Below are 8,200 nucleotides of genomic sequence, written 5' to 3'. Positions count from 1 at the left end.
CAGTCATTGCTGTGACAAGTGTGTTTTGTGCATTAGATGTAACCCTGTACGATTCGGATGTCCTAACAATGGAATATTTTTCCCATTTCATAGTCTGGCAAAAAAACCCTCTAAAACACAAATACAAAATGAATAAATATAATTGTAAAGGAAAAAAGGGAAGGAAATGTTTGCACATGGCGATTGTGTATCACAATGGGGAAAAAACGTTATTATTTATATTATTTTGAATCTGCCAAAGTCTGAAAAGAAGAAATACAAATCATAGTTGTGTTATTTATGCATAAATGTCATTATATGATGGTAATAATATCCAAATGAATGAATATATGTAATAATTTTACAGATGCAACAGATACTATCTGTAAATATTCCCAATGAGAAAATGCATTATTGCAATTCCATTGTGGTACAGTGTTGCCGTATGGCAACATAAATATTTTCAAAATGTTCTGAAAACTGTTAAAGTGAAAAAAAAAAAAAAAGAAGCATAAATGCAAAACATACAGAAATGTGTTTAACAGAACTGCCCCCAAAAGGTTGACACCAGGAAATACAGTCTTGGGGACAAAATCAAATGATAGGTGGCTTAAAAACAGCATATTATTGGTCACTTCAAAGACTGTCCTTTTATTTCCAACAATGCTTTGTGCTTTAGCTTTTTTTCTGAAAGGTGAGGACATGAAATGAATACAATTGTTGCCATATGGCTACACCATACCATGCATGGATAGAAATTCAGTATGACAATCTAGTATTGTCTGAAGTAAAAAAGCAATATATATATTTTCATGTCTAAAGTTAGATGTCTAGTATTAGTATATCCATTAGTCAACATCATCGACTGTATATGTTGCTGTTATGACATTTTATAATGACAGCACACGGTCAAATCAGTTACCTGGTACTTCAAGAGAAGGGTCCTTGGCGTTCTGCTCAGGGCATAATTTGTCATCCTGTCTGGAAGTATTTTGATCCTGAGAAATGAATGGCATGGACAGTGAGACCCCTGGCAATCATGCCCCTTGATTGAAATAGCCAGTCTGACAGTGTTTGGTGCCAGAAATCCTATTCTAATGGTGAAACATACTTCACACCTTTTCTGAATGTTGAACATAAACATCATCCCTTATTCCCATGTGATTCTGCACTGAAAAAAAAAACATTAACCTAAAAAATTAAAGTAAAAAAAAAGGTAGAGTGTAATTAGCGATAGATGCTATTTACACCCCGGTTCAAATAATGGCAGATACTATATACACCCCAAATTAAATACTAACATACAGTATAAGGGTAATATTTTCCCACAGACACCCTACACCAACACCAACCCCTAACCCTAACCTTCCCTTACAAAAATGAACCATGGTTTTATTACAGTAACCATAGTATCACCATGGTATTCTAGAGTAAAATCATAGGAAGCACCAAATTAAACATGGTTATTATAGTAACACCACATTAGTAGCACCATGTTTAACTGCATTAAAACCACACTGTAAGTTTTGTGAACTCAAAAGAAAGAGAATGTTCTACATACTCATCATGGTTAATTTATTTGAACTAATGTGTATGAAAAGTAATACTGTATTAACCATGTTTCTTTGTAGTAAACATGCCATAACAAAAATGAACTGAAGTTAAACTGCAGTCTGATTGCATTATTACTGCAATCTACGTAATAAAATGTGCAGTTTTGTGTGCAATGATGTACAAACTGCTGAATGACAAACTGTACTGCACTTACAATGCCTTTAACTGCTGTCCTGATATAGTGCACTACAGTACAATTGCATGTCAGTGTAGTACCACTACAGTTCAGTGAAGTATACTTGCGTTCCACACTGGTATATCTGCAGTACATTGCAAAACAATAGCAGTTCAGTGAAGTATTTCAAATCAATGCAGTTCACCTGCAGTTCAGTGCAGCTGTACAGCGGTATAAATGGAGATTCAATTGCAAATACAGTTTTCAAATTGAACAAAAGTACATTTCTAAAGTGTTTAAACTAGGTGCCGCATGTGGATAGATGATTTTCTTAATTGTATACTTTGCTTATATGATATTATGGTTGGAATCTGTTATAATCAGCTATGAATTCATATTCATAGATGCCCATAAATGTAATCATTTATGTATACAGTCATGTCATCAATGCTATACATATTATAGACTATAGAGTTATTTCTTTAAGACCTATTTACTAAATATTCATAATGTATTTCTTTATTATTTTCCATTTATTCAGTGTTCATTACAATTGATTTTATTTCATTAATTAAATTTTACCAATTAAAATGGTTATTCCTTCTACAAATCAGTTATTGGAGTTATTTTCCATCTGCTGGATCAGCCTGCTACACTAGGGCTGTCGAAATTTACGCATGCGATTAATTTACAATGTTTGACACAATGTCAATTTATTTAATGTGATTAATGTAATTACCAATTTGACATTCTATTCTGGCATTCTATTCTGTGTGAGATCTTTCTAACACTAGTTGTCCAATCAAATATATTTAGAATAACGTTTAAGTGTTAATAGTGTGAACACGGAGCACATGCTCAAGCTTTCGTTTCTCTTGGGCTGAGAAAAAAAACATTTTTTTTTATGTTTCTTCTACGTAAGAAAAGTGTGGTGTCCCGCTTTCCCACTCAGTGTGGTGGAGCGGGAATGTAACTTTGTTAATGTGAATCATTTCCAACATTTCTACACGTGCACATTAATATCCATTTTGAGAAATAAGACATATGTAGAGTCATTTTCCAGCTTTTCAAAATCTGTGATTAACTATAAAAAAATCATGCAATTAAATGTTTTAAACCACATTGCCAATGATGGGTGTTCTTTACAGTACAGTACTGTAGTATAGAGGTCATGTGCTTTACTGTGCACTGCATACACTGTATCATATGTTCATGACACTTGCTCGGATCATTTGTGAAAAAAGTGCACTGTACATTTGTTTATTGGTTTCTTTTTATTCAAACAAATAAAACAAATCTTTAAACATGAAGCTTAAATTTTTCATAATATTTCAATAATTTATTTTCGGTTTCTATTCTGAAAGCAGTTGTGATGCAAAATCATGTGTAAATATTACTGATTAGGTGCAGGTAATGTTCATTAGTGTCAGCCTCCTTCAGCTCCTTTGGCTTAGATAGATGACGCTGAAGTGTGTTCCGAATTACTAACATTTTTGAGCCCTACACCCTTCAACCCTTCGAAGCTCTCACTCTGTAGGGCAAACCCTCTGGAGGGATTAGGGCATAGGGATGAGCTCTTCGGAATAGAATGCACCCACACACAACAGCGCTTCCCTGTCAGTGATAAATGATGGCAAAATGACCTATTAATGCTATTTGATGTACAAAACAAGCCCAGATGGGACTTGTGATAGAAATCAAGTTTTGTTCAGCCTACAGTATGTAAGGCACATTTTAATTACCACAGAAGCATGCTAAGTCTTAACTATCACCAAAATGCAGAATGAGACGATTCTGTCAGCAAGCGCTTTTCATGTGGAGTTCAAAGTGACGGTTGACGCTGGCATTGAAGCCCTGACGTGAATCATGCATGTGGCTTCACAATTGCTGTAGGAAAGTGGAAAGCCACAGTCTGCCAGCAGATTAATATTGCAGAGGATGTCAGTTTAAGAGATTTAGTGCCTATTGCTATGAAAATGCAACCTATGTAGAGACTAGTTCTTTCAGTTAGTCAAACTCACAATTAGACTTTTTAGAAATGTTTCATGTTACTTGAATTTATGATATTTTAGTGCATTTCTATGTTTATTCTGTGGAGGGCTTTGTTTGGAAAATGTTAATAAAGCATTATATTGTTACATATTGTTCCTAAGATGGAAATCAAAGCATTTAGGAAAAGAAGTACGTATACTGTATATGGTGTCAAATTTTAGTATTTAAAAAACCGGAGATTAATCACGATTAACTGCAAAAGCTTATGCGATTAATCATGATAAATACAAATTTAATCGACTGACAGCACTATGTAAAACATACAATTTGTACTTTTTACTTTTCACTGATGGTTAGTTTTAGGTTTGGGGTTGGTATATAAAATATGCATGCCTCTTCACTGTAGTTGCATCCTGTACAGCTGAAAACAACTTGCTTCACAACTTGCTTTTGGCACCCTTCTGTGGACATTTCACCCAGAAAATGGAGCTCACACATGCCCATACACCCAACAACAATTACCGCTTTGGCCACTGAGTGCAGTATTTTGGTTTTAGATTTCGCTGTGAGCAAATTTCACTTTGAATGTGATGTCCAATGTACAACTGCAGTGTAAAGTCAAAACGCAAAAGGCAAAAAGTCAAAATTGAGTTATGAAATTGAGTCTCTTAGACTATGATCTGTCCTGTGTCCTTTGTAAATGAAAACACTTTTAAGCCTTTTTCTCAGTTTCATTGTTAGCATAGTTACTGCATTTTGGCTTTGTACGCCAGTACTTTTTAATAGAATCTTAATACATGTCTATTGTACCACATGCTCATGGACCCAACAACTCTGTTCTATAGTTAACTTTTAGTTTAGACATTTATACATCAACCTTGTTCTCAAAAGTCAATCTGTCTTTAATTTTAACCAAGTGCTCATGCTAAAATAGGTCAGAAAGAATTGTTTTTGCAGCTGTAGCATCCTGTCAGAAAACCTTAGCTGACAAGCTGGGACAAAGATCATCTTCCCCATTCACAAATCACCTCACTCATGTCCACGTTTATTCCGCTTCACTCAAACATCTTTCCCAACAGGAAGCCAGGGGCCCACAGCAGTCTTTGACAGAATCTGTCAACCTGTCACTCTCCAAACCTGAAATAGACATTGATCGAAAAACTCTGTATAAATTGTGTTTGTGTGTGCAGACTTTTAGTTGAGTTTAGTTTAAGTACTTTATTGTACCACTGTAGTTTTTGGTTATATAACTACATGATTATAGAAGTCTGAAAACACATTTATATGTAACAGATTCAAACAACTGAAGGAATTTCCATTCATAAAGGTAAACGATCTATGGAGCTTTGCCACAACCACATTAATGTCAACTCTGAATAAAATTACATTTAAAGCATCTTTAAAACAAAAACTCTTAAACAACAAGTAACATTTTCTTTGTGACATATGAAGTTTAACAAAGTGATTAATTATGACAGTATGGATGAACCCCCAACCGATGCCAGAAAATACTCAAGCTGTTGCTATGGTTACCCCCTCCAGCCATTCCCGAGCGTCTGTTTGGCGCCAGATAAAAATACGCACTCAGACTGAAATCTTTTCCGCTGTGAAGGTGCAACCTAAAACCTTCACTAAAGAGCGTGCCTATAAATATTAACTAATGAATAATTAAATAATTCATTGACAGTATGAGATATATAAAATAGCAATTATTACAAACATTAGTATAATTTGCCTACTATCGTATTATAAAGGTATTACAGTTTCTGTACTTATAACATTTCTATATATTTCTGAACATCAGGTCGAAGGGTCAGATAAAGACGTCAATTTTTAGGCGAACATCTCCAGTTGCACATGTAACCTCGGTTCCCTGAGATGAAGGGAACGAGACATTGCAGTGACACACTTTGCGGAATTCCTTTTCCACAACCAAGTTGAAGCTCTTGTATTATAACGGCAATCTTATGATTGGCAATGATGTTTGAGCCCTGCCCTTTAAGGCATGCATTTGCCCTATATAAGAGGGCACTCAATCACCATTTCTTCAGAATTTTCTGTCTGAAGGACAAGAACCCATCGCTCGTACCTCGGAAATCTGAAGTAGTAGTGTGGCCAAGTTTTGCAATATCTCTTTCCCTTCATCTCAGGGAACCGAGTTTACATGTGTAACCGGAGACGTTCCCTATCGATTCAATTGTGGCTCAGTGGTTGAGGCTCAGGGTTACTGACCAGAAGGTCGGGGGTTCAAGCCCCAGCACCACCAAGATGTCACTGTTGGGCCCTTGAGCAAGGCACTTAACTCCAGGTTGCTCCGGGGGGGATTGTCCCTGTAATAAGTGCACTGTAAGTCACTTTGGATAAAAGCGTCTGCCAAATGCATAAATGTAAATGTAATAAACACTTAGAAGAATATGTATGATGTCATTGGCCTGTCTGGCGGTGACTTATTATATATAATATGTCTTCAAGTGTGTATGAAAATGAATAACCCCACATGGTGAAAACCAGACAAGATGTTAATCTCAGTCTGAGGATCTATATGAGTATATATACAGACAGAATATTATAACCCCTTCATAACAAGAGGTAAGGAGGGAGGTTTTATTCTATTGGAAGGGCTAGTGACTTCTAGAGGGAGTGCATTGGATAGCAGCCTACACTGACAAAAATTATAACAGGTTGCCCACCCGTAATAAGGAGCTAGGGCTCACCTGCTGGGTGTTGGAATAGTAAACGTTATACATTGAGAGTATTGCAAAGTGATGGACGCAACGTCTAGGTTATAAAAACTTACGAACATGTTCTGCAAAGACCATGCTGCTACAAAGCATTTATCCTGTAGGGTTGCACCTTGCAGGTTTCAGCCTTCAGCCCACTTCGAACAGCCTCTATGAGGTACGCGTGCTACTCAAGCAATGCAAGGAAGCGTTGCAATAAATACTGACTCGTTCCTGGCAAGAATAGCGGGTAAGGGCGAGTCGAAACATAATAGAAAAGATCTAGATTCCTATAAATGTTATCCTTCCAGGGGGATTCTTCAACTGGGGACTAATGTCACAGTACAAAGATGCTAAAATATGCCTGAGGATGGCAGCCCCTCCGATCTGGGCGTGCGCAGAGAAGGGCATGCGCCAGGTCCCAGTAAGCTCTGTGTGAACCTCAGGGAAGAACAGCTTTCTGACCCATGGTCTTTTTACGGCAGATGTGTGCAAGAATCCTTCATTCAGAAGAGAATTTTCTGGCTCGACAGAGGAGACCACTCAAGGCTGAGCTCCTCGACCGCCCACACAATGATATGGAGTAACTTGTATCAATGACAAGTGCACGATCCTCATCCTCGCTGGGGGAAAGGGATGCAACATCCACCATGGACCATTCTCCCATGTCCGATGCTGCGAGGGACATGGCATCATTATCATCATCAGACCCGCCAAATACGACAACACTGTGCTCATTTATAAAGGGCCGGAGTTTGTCACATGCATACTGCACTGGCAAAGATGCTACGTGGGAAGATCGAGGGGCTCGTGGTTGTTCCATCTCTACCTCGCAGCCCTGCCGTGCTTCCTCATGTGGTCTCTCAAGACTTAACACAGAGGAAGCAGTCAGGAGGGTGTGGGAGGCAGAATCATCCCTCAGAAGAAGGGTGACCCTAGAGCGGAGCGTCTTGAGACTGATGTCCTCACAGTGAGGGCAGTCTGAGAGCTGTTTCGGCATGGGTGCCGCCCAGGCAGTGAACACAGCTCTCATGTTGGTCTGACGAGTCATGTGTCACTCACAGGAACACTTTAAAAAGACGTGTACACACAAGCGGCTCTTTTATAGCGTGTTTTACATCACTTGGACTGAATATTACATATATTTACACTGGCAGACAAAAGTTTGGAATGATGCATACATTTTGCTGTTATGGAAGGAAATTGGTACTTTAATTCAATAAAGTGACCTTTAACTGATCACAAAGTATAGTCAGCACATTACTGAGGTAAAAAAAACAGCACCATCACTATTTGAAAAAAGTTATTTTGTTCAAATCTAGACAGGCCCCATTTCCAATAGCCATCACTCCAACACCTTATCCTTGAGTAATCATGCTAAATTGCAAATTTGGTACAAAAAAAATCACTTGCCATTATATCAAACACAATTGAAAGCTATTTGGTTTGTTAAATGAAGCTTAACATTGTCTTTGTTTTTGAGTTGCCACAGTATGCATTAGACTGGCATGTCTTAAGGTAAATATTAGGTCAAAAAAGAAACAGCTTTCTCTAGAAACTCGTCAGTCAATCATTGTTTTGAGGAATGAAGGCTATACAATGCTTGAAATTGCAAAATATTTCAAATTTTTTCAACTACATTTGATTAATTGTCTGAATACTCAACAGCATTAGGCACATAACGGAACATTAAACCTCCAACAAATCATATTTCCCCACATCAATCATTAAAGCCCTATTATTATTTCCTATTTTATTTTTCTAATTTGGACACGTTTTG

The 8,200-nt window shown here is 37.3% G+C and overlaps 1 long non-coding RNA gene across 1 annotated transcript; it reads right to left on the bottom strand.

Annotated features, from left to right (window-relative positions):
* Nucleotides 1-914: 914 nt before the first annotated feature.
* On the bottom strand, nt 915-6,030 carry LOC127656385 (uncharacterized). The gene is made up of 3 exons (XR_007972155.1): nt 5,933-6,030; nt 4,729-4,837; nt 915-977 (listed from the first exon to the last, which is right to left on the bottom strand). It is a non-coding gene; the product is annotated as an uncharacterized LOC127656385 (long non-coding RNA).
* Between the last annotated feature and the right edge of the window lie 2,170 nt (nt 6,031-8,200).

Source organism: Xyrauchen texanus, chromosome 15 (assembly GCF_025860055.1).
Source record: "Xyrauchen texanus isolate HMW12.3.18 chromosome 15, RBS_HiC_50CHRs, whole genome shotgun sequence".
NCBI lineage: Eukaryota > Metazoa > Chordata > Actinopteri > Cypriniformes > Catostomidae > Xyrauchen > Xyrauchen texanus.
The sequence above is the reverse complement of the archived record's forward strand: the minus strand, read 5'-3'. Positions and strand labels throughout refer to the sequence as shown.